Source organism: Populus euphratica, unplaced genomic scaffold, assembly GCF_000495115.2.
Source record: "Populus euphratica unplaced genomic scaffold, PopEup_1.0 scaffold77.1, whole genome shotgun sequence".
Classification (NCBI taxonomy): domain Eukaryota; kingdom Viridiplantae; phylum Streptophyta; class Magnoliopsida; order Malpighiales; family Salicaceae; genus Populus; species Populus euphratica.
This window is the reverse complement of record NW_011499955.1, coordinates 542,728-561,735: the sequence shown is the minus strand read 5'-3', so window position 1 is coordinate 561,735 and position 19,008 is coordinate 542,728. Positions and strand designations below refer to the sequence as shown.

At 30.6% G+C, this 19,008-nt stretch overlaps 2 long non-coding RNA genes and 1 pseudogene across 2 annotated transcripts in view; 2 read left to right on the top strand and 1 right to left on the bottom strand.

Annotated features, from left to right (window-relative positions):
- LOC105138289 (uncharacterized) overlaps window positions 1–505 on the bottom strand; it is a 2,011-nt gene extending 1,506 nt beyond the window's left edge. The window contains exon 1 of the long non-coding RNA XR_844741.1: window positions 210–505. This is a non-coding gene — a long non-coding RNA (uncharacterized LOC105138289). The remainder of the gene's footprint in view (window positions 1–209) is intronic.
- Window positions 506–5,323: 4,818 nt separating this feature from the next.
- On the top strand, window positions 5,324–6,429 carry LOC105138310 (pentatricopeptide repeat-containing protein At1g74850, chloroplastic-like; annotated as a pseudogene).
- A 2,371-nt stretch (window positions 6,430–8,800) lies between these two features.
- On the top strand, window positions 8,801–10,583 carry LOC105138290 (uncharacterized). The gene is made up of 2 exons (XR_844742.1): window positions 8,801–8,890; window positions 9,907–10,583. It is a non-coding gene; the product is annotated as an uncharacterized LOC105138290 (long non-coding RNA).
- The last annotated feature ends 8,425 nt before the right edge of the window (window positions 10,584–19,008 follow it).

Genomic DNA, 19,008 nt, shown 5'->3' with positions numbered 1-19,008 from the left:
CATTAGTGTCCGGAAATGAACCCAAGAACAACAATGATGTCTATGTACTATCAGAAAAGCACGGTAACAGTCAATTGCAAACGTAGCTAAACAAACAATATGAGCACGACCCAGATGAAATATTTGGCTCAAAAACTTGCTAGAATATATGGATCTCTTATGGGAATGAATGAAGGGAAAATTGTTAAAATCATTGAAGAGTTAGTTACCGATTGAGCGTTGTGCCAAGAAAGGCCCCTGTAGACGTTGACAGAGAAAGTGGCGGCGAGGTAAATGGTGGCCACGCCCAGGCCTGCCGTGAACGCCTTAAACGTCCAATCCCCTGCTTTGCTTGCTATTCCCATCCTCTCCCTCTCCCTCTCCCTCCCTTTATTCTTATTTATTCTAATGATTGCTAAGCTCGAGCTCCGTTTAAGATACAACAGAAAACAAAAACCCCTTCTTTTCTTCTTTTTTTCTTAGATAACCGGTGGGAATGGGGATGGAGCCCTAATTGTATCTTATGATGAAACTACGTTTTTTCTATCTTCCACACTAATACCACTATTCCTTGAGATTTTTAATTTTACCCCCAATAAGTTTCAATTTTACATTTTTCCCTCTTAACAAGATACCTTCTTCTTCTTCTATTTTGTCTCACATTTTTACATTATTTTTTCTTGTTACTTTTCTAATTTTTTTAAAAAAAATACAATTGTACATATGAAAACAATTTAATTCAAGATCTAGACTAACTACGGAATGATACAGCCAATACTAAATTTTTTTTTTTTAGATTAACGTGGGTGTCTGGCCAGCTTGCGCGCACCACGACTAATCCCACGAGCCTTGAAGTTAACGACCATGTAAACCTCTAGTGGCCATCATATGAACAACCAAGGACTCGAACCTGAGACCACAGAGGGAGCAAACCCCTTAGTCCCAAGTCTTTACCACCTAGATGGTTCAGCTAATACTAAATTGATATCAAGTGTTGCGGCATTGGTTAGTTTAATTTTTTTTAAATTAATAAAAATACTTAAATGATAATAAAATCAATTTAGATTAACTTATCAACATATGACCTAAAATATGAGATTAGTATAACACTATAAAAAAATTAAAAAATCACAAAACTCAAGCTTTAATAATTAAATATCAAAGAATACAAGTAAAAAATGAGTCAACGTATGTTAACATGATTAATTTGCACCTAGAATAACTTTGTATAAAAAAAAATGAAGAAATTCACAAAGATAATTTTAATGACAAATAATAAAATTAAAAAAATAAATTAAAAAATTGAGTCAACTCAGTTAATTCAACTAACCTACGACTTGAGATATAAGATACGGATAACCCTACAAAAAAAAAAACAAATCATGAAGTTTGACACTTAATAATTTAATGTTAAATGATAAAAATAAAATAAAAAATTAATTTTTTAAAAAAAGTTAAAAAATACTGAACTTAATCCAGGTTAATCTTTAAAACTGACATACTAGGTCATGAGATCGAGATTACCATATAGAAATTAAAAATAAAAAAATAATGAAGTACAATCCTCAATCACAAAAAATCAAAAATCAAAACAATGATGACTAAATATTGTAAAAAAATAATTGAAATAAAATAATTATGGATCAAATATGAAGAAAAGAATAAAAAAATGAAACCAAAATAGAAAAAAAATAAAACATTGAAGGAAAAAATTAAAAAAATCAAGCAAAGGATTATAAATAACAATAAAAAAATAAGAACTAAATTAAATATAAAACAAAATAAAATAAAATGTTGAGGCATGAAATTAAAAAAACAAGTATTAAAATATACAAAATTAAAATATTAATAATCAAATTTAACATAAATATAAATTAGAGAATACAACTGAATTTTTAAAAACTTAATATAAATATCAAGGCCTAAAAGAAAAAATAAACGGAGGAGGAAAAAAATTTCTATTGCTGTCAATCTACCATGAACATGACAACTTATGCCATCCCATTAGCTTCACCATCAGAGTATGCATTGGACGACACTACAGTCAACAATTTTTTGCTATCAAAAGGTTCCCCAAGCACCTTCAAAACGGTGCGGGAAACGATCATGCACGAACACATACTACACATACGCCAGCTTTTTTTTTTTATTGATTTATTAATAATTTAAGTTATTAAACAACTCATAGAAACATTTGAATATTACAAAAAAAAAAAACCATATTGCAAAGACAAAAACATCCTTCCTAAGCTCGTGTTAGATTTTTTTATTCTAAAACTAAATTTGTCATTTCACTATAAAAAATATAATAAAAAGATTAAAATACCTCTCCCTTCAAGGTTACAGTTTTTGAACGCTTAAAGGTATTGTTGTTATTTTACAATGTAAATAAAATAAAAAAAGACAAAAAAACCCAAACACAAAATGCAAAATTCTTTTGCCTATAAAAGCAACAGTGTAATTTTACTATGCAAAAAAAATAAATTAACTAAATTTTCCCCAATTAAGTTACAAATGACCTTTGGATTCCTTGAAAAAAATGATTTTTCCCCTATAAGCTACCCAATTATTTTGAGTATAGAAAGGTAAAAAAGTCAACTCATTGCAGTAATTTAAAGCAAATCACCTTATATCAAAATACATCAATGATCTCTTTTGATTTTTTTTTTTGTATAATTGGAATATATTTGAAATTAAAAAGATAATATTAGGCAAGTTATAAATTAAAATATTGATAAATCTACAAGGATAACAAAATGATAAGATTTTTAGATTATAGATTTCTAGGTATTTGACCTGCTATTCACCAATTTTTTTTTCTTTAACAAAAAAAATTGTATATGTAGGTTTTTTAAATAAATTAAGAACTATGAGTTAATAAAAAAAATTAACAATACCTAAAATTAAAATTGAAAAAAAATCAAGAAACATGCATAAATCAAGATATTTAATCTCACAAAATGAGATATTCTCTCTGTTATGCTTAATGAGTTTATTTATTAAAATTATTTTTTATTCAATTAAATGATAAATAAAATAAATATACACATTAAATTGAGTGAATAAAATAAAAGGAAAAAAAATATATCATGCAAGACTGCACATATTAAAAATATTATACGAAAATAAATATTTTTTATTTTTAAAAATAAAGTTTATCTATAAAAAATAATAAAAACAAAATATAGAAGAATCATAATAATCTTTTCAAAAATTAAATACACTCTACACCATTAAAAAAATCTATATAAAAAAAGGTTAAATAAAAAAAATCATAAAGGAGGGATATTAATTAAAAAATATATTTAAAAATTATTTTAAAAAATACATATTAAAGAAAGATATTACTTAAAAAATATTAAAAAAAATAATAATTCAAGTATTATGACTTAACTTGTCAAACTTATAATTTAGATAATTAATTTAACCGAATTCAGTAATTGTTTTTTCTCATATATATATATAAAAAAAGGTTTGGGCTCACAAGCCCATGATCCAAAGAGCCTAGCTTCTATAATGAAGAGTTTAGACGTATAAGTGTGTAAGCAAGTCTTCAAGCCCAGCCCTCTGAACCTAAGCTTAATTTTATTTATTTTTTTAAAATTTTTAAAAATCGTTCGGCTCTATGTTTTTGAAAAAAAATAAACAGACAACACACAGTTGTTAAGATAGATGATGTGTTGTTTACAAGCCTAGATTTTATCGCTATTATAGTGACCTGAAAATCAGTGAAATGTTTTTCCACCCTGAAACACTTAATTTTTAAGTAATTTAACACCTTTAGAGCACCTACACACCAATTTATTAACTCAAAACATCCAAGAAGGGTCAATAAATCCGAAATCAAATCGAGCTACTTTGATTTTCTTGACTTATATATGTTTTTTCAACTAATATTAAACCTTTAAATAACCACCTATTAAACCTCTCTCATCTTATAAAAACTCTAGACACCAAAAAAAATAATTTTAATAGTTAGAAATGGCAAAAACGACAATTCTCTCCCATTATCGGAATTCGGTGACATCCCTTTTTTTTTTTAACTAGAGACTAAAAAATAATATAAATAAATTTTTGTATCAAAAGTGATTTTTTAAAATTTAAAAGGATATAAATTATATAAATTATGTTATTTTTAAATATTGATAATCTAAGTATATTTTTTATAAAATTTCTAACACACCATTCATATTGCTTTTACTTTTATTATAATTCATCTTCTTCTAATTTCACTCTAAATTTTTAAAGACTAGAATTAATTATTAAAAAATAAACAGTAAATCCACGATATTTGATTTTTGTGCGAACAATATCCCTCTTGAAATAATAATAATAAAAAACCCACACCTTTTACTGTTTCTATCAATAAATAAAAGATTATTACTAATCAACCTATACAGCATAGTAGTTAAAGACATAATAATGTACAAGATTGTAACCCTTTTAGCACAACAAAATGAATGCATTCCATTTTTGAAAATAAATAAATAAAATAAAAACCGGGTTAGATCCAACTAACAAAATCCGCTCCATTTTCTTCTCTGTTAATGCTAGCAAGTTCCATTCTCAAGTTCTCACTGTCCACAGTCCACACCATCCTTTTCCTTTCTCTTCTCTGCTATTTTTGTTTTTCTAACCATGCGTGCACACTTTCTCGACGTCCCAAAGCTCATCCTATCCAAATTACCAAATCCAAACACACCTAGACTCTTTCCCAAACTTTCTTTTCCACCGCCGACTAGTCTCCTTCCCTGGCGACACCGCAAATGCCAGAGCTAAACCTAAAGAAATGTTCCTCCGCAACCCTTCCGTGGTCGTGGAGAAAGGAAAGTACTGTTACGATTTCGAAACCCTAATTAACAAACCAATTCGCTTAACTCCGCTTAAAGCTTTCTTCAAAAGACTTCGCTTCAGCGTTCAAGGAATTCGCCCAGCGCGGTGATTTGAAAAGGTCGTTACGGCTGTTCAAGCATATGCAGCGTCAAATTTGGTGTCAGCCAAATGACCACATTTATACAATCATGATCAGTTTGTTAGGTAGCGAAGGCCTCCTGGAAAAATGCAGTGATATTTTCGAGGAAATGGGTGCGCACGGAGTGCCACGCACTGATCAATTCATATGGCCGGAATGGTAAGTGTGAGGTCTCGCTTGAATTTCTTGAAAGAATGAAGAAGGAATGGGTTTCGCCGAGTATTTTGACTTATAATACTGTTATTAATTCATGTGCTAGAGGTGGGTGGGTTTGTTAGGTTTGTCTGCAAAAATAAAGCATGAAGGAATACAACCAGATGCTTATAATATTGTTATTAATTCATGTGCTAGAGGTGGGTAGGTTTGTCTTAAAAAATAAAGCATGAAGGAATACAACCAGATATTGCCACTTATAATACTTTGCTTAGTGCTTGTGCTAATAGGGGATTGGGGGATGAGGCAGCGATGGTATTTAGTACAACCAATGAAGGCGGGGTAATGCCGGATATAACAACTTATAGTTATCTTGTTCAGACATTTGGGAAATTGAATAGGTTAGACAAGACTACTGAATTGCTTAAGGAGATGGCTTCTACTGGGAATTTACCTGAGATTTCATCGTATAATGTTACTAGAGTCGTATTCAAGAATAGGGAATATTAAGGATGCTACAGGAGTGTTTCGGCAGATGCAAGAAGCATGGTGTGTGTCCAATGCACAGACATATAGTATAATGTTGGATTTGTATGGGAAGAATGGGAGGTGTGGCAATGTAAGGGAGCTATTTTTGGAGATGAAAGTGAGTAACACAGAGCCTGATGTTGCTACATATAATATACTTATAGATGTGTTTGGTGAGGGTGGGTATTTTAAGGAGATGGTGACATTGTTTCATGATATGGTGGAGGAGAATGTGGAGCCGAATATGGGAACTTACGAGGGGTTGATATTTGATTGTGGGAAAGGTGGGCTACATGATGATGCTAAGTTCGAAGGCATATACTGGAGTTATTAAAGCATATGGACAAGCTGTGATGTACGATGAAGCTCTTGTGATGTTTAATACTATGAATGAAATGGGCAGCAAGCCAACGATTGAGACTTACAATACACTGATTTACATGTTTGCTAGAGGTGGGCTATACAAGAAAGCTGAAGCTATTTTGTTGAAAATGGGTGAATCTGAGGTTGTTAGGGATAGGGATTCCTTGAATGGTGTGATTGAAGGATTTAGACATGACGGTCAGTTTGAAGAAGCTATTAAGGCTGATGTTGAGATGGAAAAGGGAAGATTAGATCCTGATGAGCAGACATTTGAGGTTGTCTCTGATGTTGAGATGGAAAAGGGAAGATTAGGTCCTGATGAGCAGACATTTGAGGTTGTCTTAAGTGTTTACTGCATTACAGGTAGAGTGAGGAACAATTTCAGGAAATTAGAGCATTGGGAATATTGCCGAATGTCATGTGCTATTGTATGATGCTGGCTGTTTATGCTAACAGTGACAGTTCAGTATTCACTTAATTCTCTAGACACTTGAAATCTATGTACGAGTGTGTTTGTGTTCATGATTAGATTTATTGTCGTTTGTAAACACAAATTGGAAACTTCGGCATTGGTGATGTAGTTATCAGACTGCAAGCTATCATGGTCAATATTTAGTAGATGTTAGTAACCAGAACAAAATCTAGTTGGGTTCTTCCTAGAATATAAGAGTGATCATGTAGCCTTAGACATAAATGAGCAGATAGGCCTTGTCTAATTGACTGTGAGTACGATGCTATTTTAGCATTCTTATTTATGTATGTTTTGCTACCAAAGTTTTATTTTGCAGAACATCTTGCGGTGCTTTCACTAGGAAATCAAGAATTGGCTAACATTCTTTATTTTTAAATAGCATTTACTTCAAATCTCAAACATGAACTGAAAAAATGTTCTGAAATTAATTGTGATTTTATGTTGTCATTGTTGCTGCATCAAAATGAAGTGTTGGCTTGGGAGCTCAGCAACAGTAACATCTGTTTTTGTTGATTTCTGCCTACACAGGCCAGCACAATGTTGAAGATACTGTTTTATGTTACCTAAGAAATATAGGCATAAGATTGTTCTGAGTCATAATTGAAGCAAAGCATGAGCAACATCATCTATGTTCATCCATTCACACAATTTAGTAGGAAATTATAAGAACTCTAATGTTGACTGAAATGTTAAGTTTGATATTTTGAATGCAAGATGAAATTCTCTTCTCTTTCTCAACAAACTTAATACGCTGGGAAGAGAATCTTGGTAGTAACATATATTTCTTTTTTGTTTTCTGTGTGAATTGGGTGAGAAGATAAGGGTAGCACTACTGCTTTCTTACGATGCCATCTTGTAGTTTTCGTGTATATGTTATAATAGCCTTTTAAAGCTAGATATTGATGCAAACCTTGTGATCACATGGTCACACAACCTACATGCAAAGACACTAATTCCCGGAAAGCCAAGTGAATCAGGTTTGATAGAAGTGTGACACAAATATAACTTGTACCTAGGCACCAATATTATTGGAAATGAAGACCTCCACCCAACGAATATTGATTCGCGAATGAGAAGTATAAGGATGACACCACGAAGACAGTTGTTCTTCGATAAATCATTTTTTGGTTCTTTAGATAACCATGAAAGGGAGATTATCTTACCAATACACATACACAAAATGCATCAAACAAGAAGTTTTATTAATCTGAATTGTCTAACTTACATGTCTGATTATGCCTTTATTTATACTCACTCTAGATTTAAATAAACTCTAATGGACCCTCCTTAGGTGGACTTATATGAAGTCCACTTACAATTGATCCAAATAAGTAATAAAAATAATACAAATCCGAAAATTACCATCTTAAATATAATAGAATTAGATTTGTCACTATTAAGAAGTCCCAAATAGACTAGGGAATCTGATTTGAAGGTAAAATTTATTCTGAAGTTTTTTTTTTTTTGATAGCTAGGATGAATAAGGAATTTTTGCAAGAAAAGGATTATGAAATATTTATGAATCCTTACCACACATGGAAACTATGTTGCAGTTCATTAAAGATCTTTAGAGAATTAAGAGATTTCCAAAATAAGCTGCTACATCTTTTTAGAAAAAGAATTCTAACCAAATAGAAAGGTCATAAGTCAAAAGGAAGTAAATAACATAATTTGTACAACCTTTGTTGACCCGTATTACAATATCTTCCTGAAATCTGATTGATCTTCAATTTTAACCCAAGGTAGGACAACATGTCAGGAGATTCTATGTAAAATTTTAGCCTGATCCAACGTTCGGATTGAGAATTATGATTGTTGTAAAGCTAGATAGTTATATATTTTACATAAAAATCCAAATTTGACATTGCTTGGATCGTATTGGATATTGTTTTTCATTGAATTAAAACTTCGTCATGGTTAGTTCAATTGAAGGGTGTGGCTTGGGAATGTGGTTTTATAATGCGCTTTTAGAAACACCATGGTGGCTCGGTCAGAAAGAAGGGCTGTAAGAGTTGTTGGTGAAGCAACAAAGAGAGGGCATTTCCCTGGAATTTTCCTTAAAAGCAAGCTTGTATGGTTTGTGGATATTCGCAGGTACTGTTATAAATTTAAAATTGTTTTTCTTCCAGTGACACCCACTTAACTTTTGTGTTGATGGTTTTGCAGGATTTGGGAAGGAAGTGCATGCACAGCAATATATGTTTGGCTTGAGAAAATGTATGGAACATTCATAACAGGGAGGATCTTCCTCCACTTGTAACAGTTGTTGTGGTGTAAGCCCTTTTCTCCTCAGGACCTCAGTACAATTCCCTTTCTCACAAGATACAAACAGAGGGAGAGCGAAGCTGACTGATGCAATGAAGATTGCTTTTGGCTCAACTGATTTCTAATCACTTACAGTCGGCAACTCAGCAATGTGACCTGTAAGGCTGTAACCAGCTCGTGCCTCTACTTGAAGGTATTTTAAACTAACTAACCCAGTTTGTCTCATTCCCTCTTTTGAGCAAACCCATCTGGTGTAGTACATAGTTTGTATGGCTACCTTTTATACTGATCTCTCCTAGTTTAAGTGCTATGGTTGGTTTTCTATTGTTGTTTGAGGTCAACCATATTGTGTCTGTGCAGATCCAATGGGCCTCATTGCTAGGACAAAAAGATCTTGAATAATCCTTTATCGGTTATGTTGAATTTAACCGTATACAGTGTGTGGACCTTTGCAACATTTTGTAAAAATCCAATCCCAGGTCGTTGAACTTGTTAGTGCATTCATTGTCTGCTGCTTCTGATTGAACCATCTTGACCAGCTTTCCCTTAGTCTGTAGCATATCTGGTCTTGCAGAACCCTCTCTCTCTATATGTGTGTGTGTGTGTAATTTTGTGTACAAATTGCGGGTAAATACCGAAATACATGGTTGTTTACTTGCATAGTTAATTCATTGGGCTATAATAAGTTAGTAACTGTTGTCAAGTTTTTCTTCTGAATGTTACTCAACTCATTTGGACATCTGTATTTCCGATCTAGTTTGGATTCTAGAGAGATCAGTCTGAGATCAGGTCCAGTGAATGCGTTCATGGTGAACCTTAACAGTTGAATTATGCCAGCAGGTAGGTCCAGTGAATGCGTTCATGGTGAACCTATGCCAGCAGGAAGACTGCATGTCGTAGTCATAGGTATTAACAATCAGTGAGATGATGATACTATAGTTGCCAAGTCACAGTTGTACAAATATAGTGAAAAGGTTGAAAAGTTACAAGGTGATAGATAGTCTGTGCTATGTTATTTGGGATTTTGATTTTCCGGTTTGGATGAATTTTTTTTGGTCTATACCATATTTTTTGGACTTGATTTTTCGTAGTGTATCAAATAATTTATAGACCTGTCAATTGAATTGTTAGAAACTTTGCCGTATGATGATGTTTTTCTTTTCATACGAGCCAGACAGGGAGGGAATGTTGGAGAAAAGCTCAGTTGCTCAAGATTTTCCGATTGGGAAGGCTGTATATTTTTCTGCAAGATTTTGTGCCATCATCATCTTCTTTCTCTGGATGGAACAAAGGTCGAATTACCTGCCAGTGTTCCCAGCTCAAGAGCACCAATGCAGGCACAGAATCAATTTCAGATGGGACTCCAAAGGATGAACATCAAATGCCGATGAGAGTAGTGACCACAACAAGACCAATTCCGGAACAAGAACTCAGCTTATGACAAGCACAATTTAAGTTGATGATGGTCTATAAATCCGTTCATCAGCTTTCAGGGCTCGGAAAATCTTCGACCCCCTCCTTCAGTTAAAAGACCCTTGATTTGGACTGTACTTTTTTAATTTTTTTTCTTTTTTAAAAAATTGTTTTTAGTATTCCTTGATATGTTATCTCGATGTGTCCACACGTGAAAACCGACATGTACTGTCAGCAGATGTCGGCATCAACCAGCAGCTGCGCGTGTCCACACGTGGAAATCGGCATATGCTGTCTTCTGAGGTCAATATCCACCAGCAGCTGCATTGGTGTGGTAAATTAGGGAGTGGGACCTAAGGTTTGTAGCTTCGAGAGGAGGGAGAGCTCGGATGGTGAAAAGGATTGTAGCCATGCAGCTGTAAATAAGTTCTTCACACGGGAGAGCTCGGATGGTGAAAAGGATTGTAGTCATGTAGCTGTAAATAAAAAAAAGAAAAAAGAAGAGATTTTACGGATCCATTATTTGAATAAAAAAAGGTAAAACTGTAGGTTCTGCTAGTGTTTCATGATTTTTTTTGCTTATAACAACACATAATTTGATTGTTTGTCATATATTTTCTTGTGACATCTTTTACATGTAGATGTTTGATGATATTTGGGAATGTGATAATTGTTGTTTTTTATTTTTTATTTAGAAATATATTAAAATAATATATTTTTATTTTTTAAAATTATTTTTTACATCAATATAATCAATATATTAAAATGATATAAAAAATTAAAAAATAATAATTTTAAACATAAATTCTAAAATTAAATAAAAGTCATTTCAAAATGACATCGTAGTGTTTTTTTTTTTGACAACTTCAAAAGCATTTTCTCGCTTCCATGAATGGCAATTTGTCTCTCATGCTGAAAGGAATACTCCAATTTCATGCAATTTGTAAAATATATCTTTTATACAATGAAAAATAGATCACACTAGTTATATGATTTGTGTTATATTGCAGGTTAGGTATTATTATTTTTTTTAATAAAAAAACTATAAAAAAATTAAATTTAAATAAAAAAATATATTCATACATATAATCAAATAAATCAAGAACTATGTGTGTAAATAAATGAATAAAAAGTCATTAACAATATCTAAAATAAAACTTGAAAAACTGAAAGATAGATGTAAATTAAAATATTTAATCTCGAAAGATGGAACATTTACCCAGTTATGTTTGCTAGATTTATTTATTAAAATAATCTTTTTATTTTAGCAAATGATAATAAAAATAAAGATACAAATTAAATTGATCAAATAAAATAAAATAGAAAAAGACGTGATTGGGTCCTTAATTTATTTTTTCTTTACATGTCATCTGCCCTAAATTTTTTGAAAAAAATCAGACGATGAATGATCTAATTTGTCCAAATTCCAGCCATTGTGGTGGCCAAAGTATAAGGCTTAAGTTTCATTTACCTAAAAACCTATTTTTCAATCTATTTTGACCTAAAAAACTTATAAAGCATCATAGAAACCATGATAAACCTATCTATGACCTCAAAAACTCAAAAAACCGCCCCAAAAACCATAACCAAACTAAATCCAGAAATCAGCCAGACCTCATATATGTTTTTTCATGAACTTTAAAGGTGAAAAAACAAGTAATATAATAAAAATAAAATAGAACCATTTGACATAAATATCGTCTGTTTTTGTGGCCTAAATCAATGTCAACGATACTTTTCTATTTCTACCACCGGAATCCAGTGACGTCTCTCTCTCCTCTCTTAACCAGAGACTAAAAAATAATAAAAATAAAATTTTATACCAAAATTGAATTGAAAAAAATATTAAGATACAAAAATTGTATAATTTACATGATTTTTAATGTTTAATGACCAAAAAGCATCTTTAGCGAAACTTATGGCATGTCAATCACGTTCGATGCCTTTTTCATTTTGGTCCTTTTTCTTTCAATCTCACCTTTTCGTAAAACTATCAAAATCAATTAGTCTTTAATTAGGAATAAATCGCCAAAAAAAGTTTGAGGATCAAGTTGAAAAATATAAAATTTTGCATACCTCATCCACAATAATGTATAAGAGGATGAATAGTGGAGTCTTGCATAATAAAAAAACTCATGCCTTTTAGAGTAATACTTAGTGGTATTCATGAAAAATCCCTAGAATCACGATATATATTTTTACTTTTCTAGGAGAGATGTTAATTGCATAACTTGTGACAATGAAGAAGGAAGAATGGGAAAAAGAAAAAGAAAGAGAAATAGAGAGAGACTTGTTAGTTATAACACTAAGATGACTTTTATTATTTCTTCAATGAATTTACCTCTTCGTTTACATTCTATCTAACACTTTTTTAAGTTTCTACAAATAAAATAGAGTAGCCTAGCAACTACTAATCAACAACTATAATTATTTATTTGCAATTCATTCACATGTAAATAATTCATCAAAACAAGACTTTTTAACCAAAGAATTCATAAAAATAAAACTAAAGATTCTATTAATGACCCTTTCGACATACCCCTTCCAAGGTTATATGTTGAAATCTGGAAATTCCTCCTCTTGTTCCTACAATTATTTCTAAGTGGCGTCACCCTTGGATAAAGTAGTTTACTGTCCTAGCCAATGACCACAACAACATTACCTTTCTTCATTTTCTCATGATTAAAAATTGCTTCTGGATATATCTTGAATTCACTATCATCCTTCAATGCTAGCAGAGAGATAGCAACACTATCATCTTAAGAAACAAGAAATATTAGATGTACCTGACAACAAAACTAGTTTAAGGTTATTGGAATCTTGAACAAAACTATAAATTAAGGTATTGTATTTTTTATAAAATATTTATAAAATATCTTATTATTTTTTTATGTATGTCTGACAAGTATGGCCTTAAGTAATCTTCTTTCATACTTGAGGCTTTTATTAAGTATGGATAATCTTCATTTCATAAAGCATAATTGTAAATATACCTTACTTATTATTGAGGTATTTTATTAAGTAGGGGCATTTGACTATTGTCCAAATGGTTATTAGTTTAAGCTGGCTCTGCCCAATAAACATTGAGAAACTCTAGCTTATAAATAAGCTTCCTAATTCTTTGCAACATCAAATGACATCTATAATAACTAGATTCAACTTTAAATTTTTCATCAAATCTATAGTTATGAGCAAAATCAACGACTTGATATGTGATACCTTATTTCATCTAGTTATATATAGGAATATAATTGGTAGCTTTACTCTTACCTTGTATAGTACTACGTAATCACTTATTTTTAACCTTGTGATGACCACATTTTCAATATATAAAAAGGAAAACTCATAACGAGAGGTATTCAAACCAAAACCTTTATTGATATGGTATTAAAGTCTTGAATTCTCTTCATAGTATTCTCTTAACTTGGTTGAATTTTTTGATTTTTGATTTTTTGTTTGTGGTACTTTTTTGTAGGTAGCAATAGAAAATATATCTTCAATATTTTTCTAGGTATTGGAAGAAGTGGTTCTTGATTTGGAGGTTTAGTTTTTAGTTATAAAGTTCTTAGTTATATCTTTGTTTCTTGGTTGTGTGGTGGTTTTTTTTTTTTCATTCAATTTTTTTATGGTTATTATATCAAAAGAAAAGTGTATTGTATGCCTTACTTTGAGAATTTTGGTTCTGAAAGTTTGTGAAAGGGAATGAGTTATGGGGTCATTTAGATAGGTTTTATATGGCTCTTACTAATCCTAAGAAACTTAGTTCATGGGAAGAAAAAGATGCCAAAATTATTTCCTAACTCATTAGCTCTATTAAACCCTATATGATTAACAATCTCTATAAAATCACTATTGCTACAACTATGTGGGATTCCCTTCGACAAATTTATTATTAAGATAATTCTACCCAAAAATTTCAATTGGAATTATACATAAAAAACATTTGCTAGAGGAATATATTTATTGAGCAATTTTATTATCGCTTTATTAATTTATGAAATGATTATTCTAGGTTGGTGTATTCTTAGGTTTCTAGAGAAGCTTTAATAACACTACAAGTGGTTTACTTTGAGAGCTAGCAGGATCAATTCTTGATAAAGCTTTAACTTAAGTTTGAAAGTGTACGAGATGAGTTAATCAGTCACCAAGTTCCATCTTAAGAGGTTTTCCTAGGTGAAATTTTGTGTGAAGAACAATGTCTTGCCTCATAATTTAGCCTTGCACAAGTTGTTAGTGGTTTAAAGATGATTAATATGGCCTACATTACTCAAGGCAAAGGATGATCTAGATCTCCACCATGGTGTTATAGTTGCAAGGAAATTAGGCACATTGCAAAATATAACACCAAGAAATTCTATAGTTATTACAAGAATAAAGGTTATATTATTAGGGATTGTCATGTTCACCCTTATATTGTTGTTCAATTCACTTTTATGCCTACATCTTTCACACATACCACTGTTCTGATCTCTTATTCTAATATTACTCCCAAGCAAGTTCAATATATGATTATTTTTGCTCTTTGTCTTCTTGGTCTCCGAGTTAAGAAACATCTTCTAACTTCTCTTCGGTTAATTAACTCGATGACTTACAATCATATGACTGGTAGTCTGACTACTTTACATGATGTTTGTAAGTATGATGGTAAGCAACATATTCAAATCATCAATGTTTATACTCTTTTTATTATAGTGGTTGGCAATTCAAGGTCATCCTTTACTAATATGTTTGTGTCTCTTGATTTATTTGTCAATTTTATTCTAGGTGTACAATAGTAGAAAAAAAGTTCATTTTATTTTGATTGTTCTAGTTATTGTGTGTAGGATCAAATATCGGTATAAGAGACAGCAAGAGGGCCTAAAGTGAGATTTTTCCCTCTTCATTCCTTTTCCTTTCCTTGTTTAATTTTTATTGTTTGTATTGCTATTGCTAATAATAATAGTTAATTTTTGCATTATAAATTAGGTCATCCTAACTTTGTAATTCTGACACATCTTATAAAACATGGCCATTTGAATAACACAAATGAGTTTTCTTCATTGTTATTTGATTATGCATTTTGTAAACTTGGCAAAAGCAAACTTTAAATTTTTCTTTGCAGGTTAGTCATGCTTCTATATGTTTTAAAATTATTTATAAGTGATGTTCTTTCTCATGCATAATACTTGTATTTTATGATATTTATTTACCATTACAGTCATTTCACATAGATATATATTTTTTTTATTTTAAAGATCATATATTCTCAACCTTCTAATATCTTGTTACCCATGTAAAAACCTAATTTTCAACATGTATTAAGGTCTTATGCTCGGATTCTACAGGACAATACACATCCTGTGGTTTTCAATCTCTACTCAAATAAAAGATATTCTCTCTCAACATTCATATCCTTACACCCCACAATAAAAATGAGCATAAGAATCATCATTTTTTAGATGATATCCATATATTGATGCTTGAATATTCTGTTCCTTCTCAAATTTAGGTAAAAACCTTATTTATGATTGCATATTTGATTAATTGTTTGCCTTCTTTTACTTTACATTTTGATTCTTTATATTCTCATTTATTTAATGCTCCTCTTAATTTTAATTCTCTACATGTTTTTTGTTGTGTTTGATTTGTTCATTTACTTCTCATTGAATGTTACAAGTTTGCTAATTAATTTGTTCAGTATGCTTTCTTGGCTATACTAACTCCGATAAAGGGTTTGTGTGTTATGATATGGATGCTAACAAGCTTCGTATTTCTTTTCATGTGATTTTTTAAAATGATTATTTCTTTCCATTTCATTCTAATTTTATCTTTCCATCTTGTCCTATTTTTTTCCTTTCTTTTGATGATATGTTTAGTACTCCTCATTTTTAGCCAAGTATTGTGTATTAGAGACATTACTTGCTACCTTTTCCTTCCTCTAAACCATCACCTGATCTTGTTATGCATATAACTTACCAGTCTACTAGGGTTTCTCGACCCTTGGATTAGTATGGTTTCTCTTTTTCTACTATTCATACTACTCTTAATAATATTTATGTACCTAAGTCTTATTATCAAGCTTTTACTCGAGAGTGTTGACATCAAACTATATAGGACAAACGTCAAGTTATTTCAAGACAATCATACTTAGGACATCATCCCTTATCTTGCTGGAGTTAAGCTTATTAGGTGTAAATGAGTATACACCATTAAACTACTTGTTGATGGCTATATTAAACAACATAAATCTTATCTAGTAGCACTTGGAAATCAATAGGAATATTAGCTTGATTATGAGGAAACATTCACTCATGCAGTCAAAATGACTACTGTCCATATTATTGTTGCCATTGCTATTTTGAAAGAAAGGTTACTTCATTAAATGGATATGAAAATGCATTTTTATATGGTGACCTAATTGTAGAAATATTTATATCATTCTTATAGCTTACCTTTTTGTGACCTAATTGTAGAAATATTTATATCATCCTTATAGCTTACCTTTTTTTTTTTATTAAGGTTTGTCACTTGAAGTAGTCTCTTTATAATTTAAAGCAAGCACTATAAACAAGTTTTAAAAAGTTTTATACCATTCTAATATATTTCACATTTACTTAAAGTAGGTATGGCTCCTCTTAATTTTTTGCAAGATTTACTTTTGGATTATTGTACTTTTTATGTATGTTGATGGTGTTGTAATTATTAGATCTAATCTCTAATTAATTGACAAGCTCCAATAACAACTCAAAATCTACAATTCATATTAAAGATCTTAGTCCTCTGTATTATTTTCTTAGACTTAGAGTTGATCATTGTTTGAATGGCACGCTTTTACATTAATATAAGTATATCCAATAACTTTTTTTCTTTAGCTGGCCTTTAAGATGGTTATTTGATTTTTACTTCCATAGAGGTATATTTGAAACTGTATAAAAGGATGATGTCCTCTTATGTGATCCTTCAATGTATCAATAGTTGGTGGGTAGTTTGAATTATTTTACTATTACCTAACCTAATATCTTATTTACTCCTCAACAAGTCATTCAGTTTATGCAGGCTCTATTCCAAACACATTTAATGATTATTCATTGTCTTTTTTGATATCTTAAAATGATATTTGGTAATGACTTACTCTTCCTTTATGAGAAATCTTTATAGATGGTAGGCTTTAGTGATACAGACCGAGCTAGTTATGTGGATACTTGTCATTTTGTTATGGGTTGTTAGATGTTTCTTGGTGATGTTTTTATTTCTTGGAAGAGTAAAAAATAGGTTTGTGTCTCAAAGTCATGTATAAAGTGAATATCAAGTTATGTTGTTTGTTTATTCTAGAATTATATATAGCTTTGCGGGTTATTAAGTGAATTTAGTGTTTCATTGTTTACTCATACTCCCTTTCATACTGATGATACCAGAGCTATTTAGATTATTGCCCATTCTATTTTTCATGCATGTACCAAACATATTAAAATAGATTGTCATCCCATTTGTGATGTTGTGGCTTGTTAAAAGATTATTTTTTTTGTATATTTTCATTAAACATTAAACTATCAATGTTTTCACCAAGACTCTCTCTTGTCCTCACCATTAACTTATGATTAATAAATTGATTTTTTTAGATCACCCAACATCAATTTAAGAGGGTATATGACTAGAATCAATGACTTGAAATATACTACCTTATTTAGTTTAGTTATATATACAAAAATAAATATATATTATATATAAAAATATTATTATACATATAATTGATACATTTACTTCAAACTTTTATAATATTATGTAATGGCTGATTTTCAGCCTTGTAATGTGTGATAATTTTAATAGATCAAAAAGCCGACTTTCATAAAGAGTCATTGTAACCAAAACCCTTATTGACAATAATAACCAGCTTATAGGGTTGAAACGTCAAATATATATTCTCTCCTACTATAATTTATTTTCAATCATTTTCTTATATGTTATCTTTTCATATTCTTTAACCATAAACTTCCTTTCAGTCTTTTTCCTACCAATAATTCACTTTATCTTGTGAAAAATTTAGAGTTGTTCCTCACATATATCATCTATTACACTTATTTCATGTATAAATTCACCAATAACAACCACTATCAAAGGCTTTTGAATCATAATCTCTCTAAAAAGATGTGGATAACCATATAAGCCTAAAAAGAACTCATTGGTATAATAGAATGAAAACTTGAGTTGTACCACTATTTTACTAAGGCTAATCAATGAATTCAACTTTTAAGGAAATTTATAGAATTACACATAGATAGGTTTCGGGACTTATAATGTGAAAAAAGAGATATTTGATGAGAAGTAAAGCAAAAGAAAAAAGAAGCTAGAAAGAAGAAGTCAAAAGCTTAGTAAATGAGAAGCAAAGATTAAAGAAAAAGAACAAAAGTCTGTAACTTTGTTTAATTCATATAAATTATCCATAATGTTAAAATCACATATAAATAAGAAAACCCTAATCACAATCAACAATTGGGCTTATAGCCCACTAAATAAAAACATTTAACAAAATAACATAAATTAAAATTCAATAATAAAAATCTAATAATATGAGCTTAGATGTGATCACTCTCTAAATCAAAGAGTGACAGGTTAGGCTATCTTTCATCATCTCCTTCCATACATATATGTAATTTATGACATGGATTTGCTATCCTCACCACATTTTCAAGGTTGAAGAAACTTGACCTCGTTAAGTGTAGCTTTTGACAACTTTAATAGTACTTCTAAAGACCAGGATCAATATGTTACAATGAATTTTTAGTAATCCAAATATAATCTAAATAAGTTTATATTATCAATAAACTAGGAATCAATGAACATTATAATCTATGACAAAAATAACTTGTCCATCCATAGTAGCACT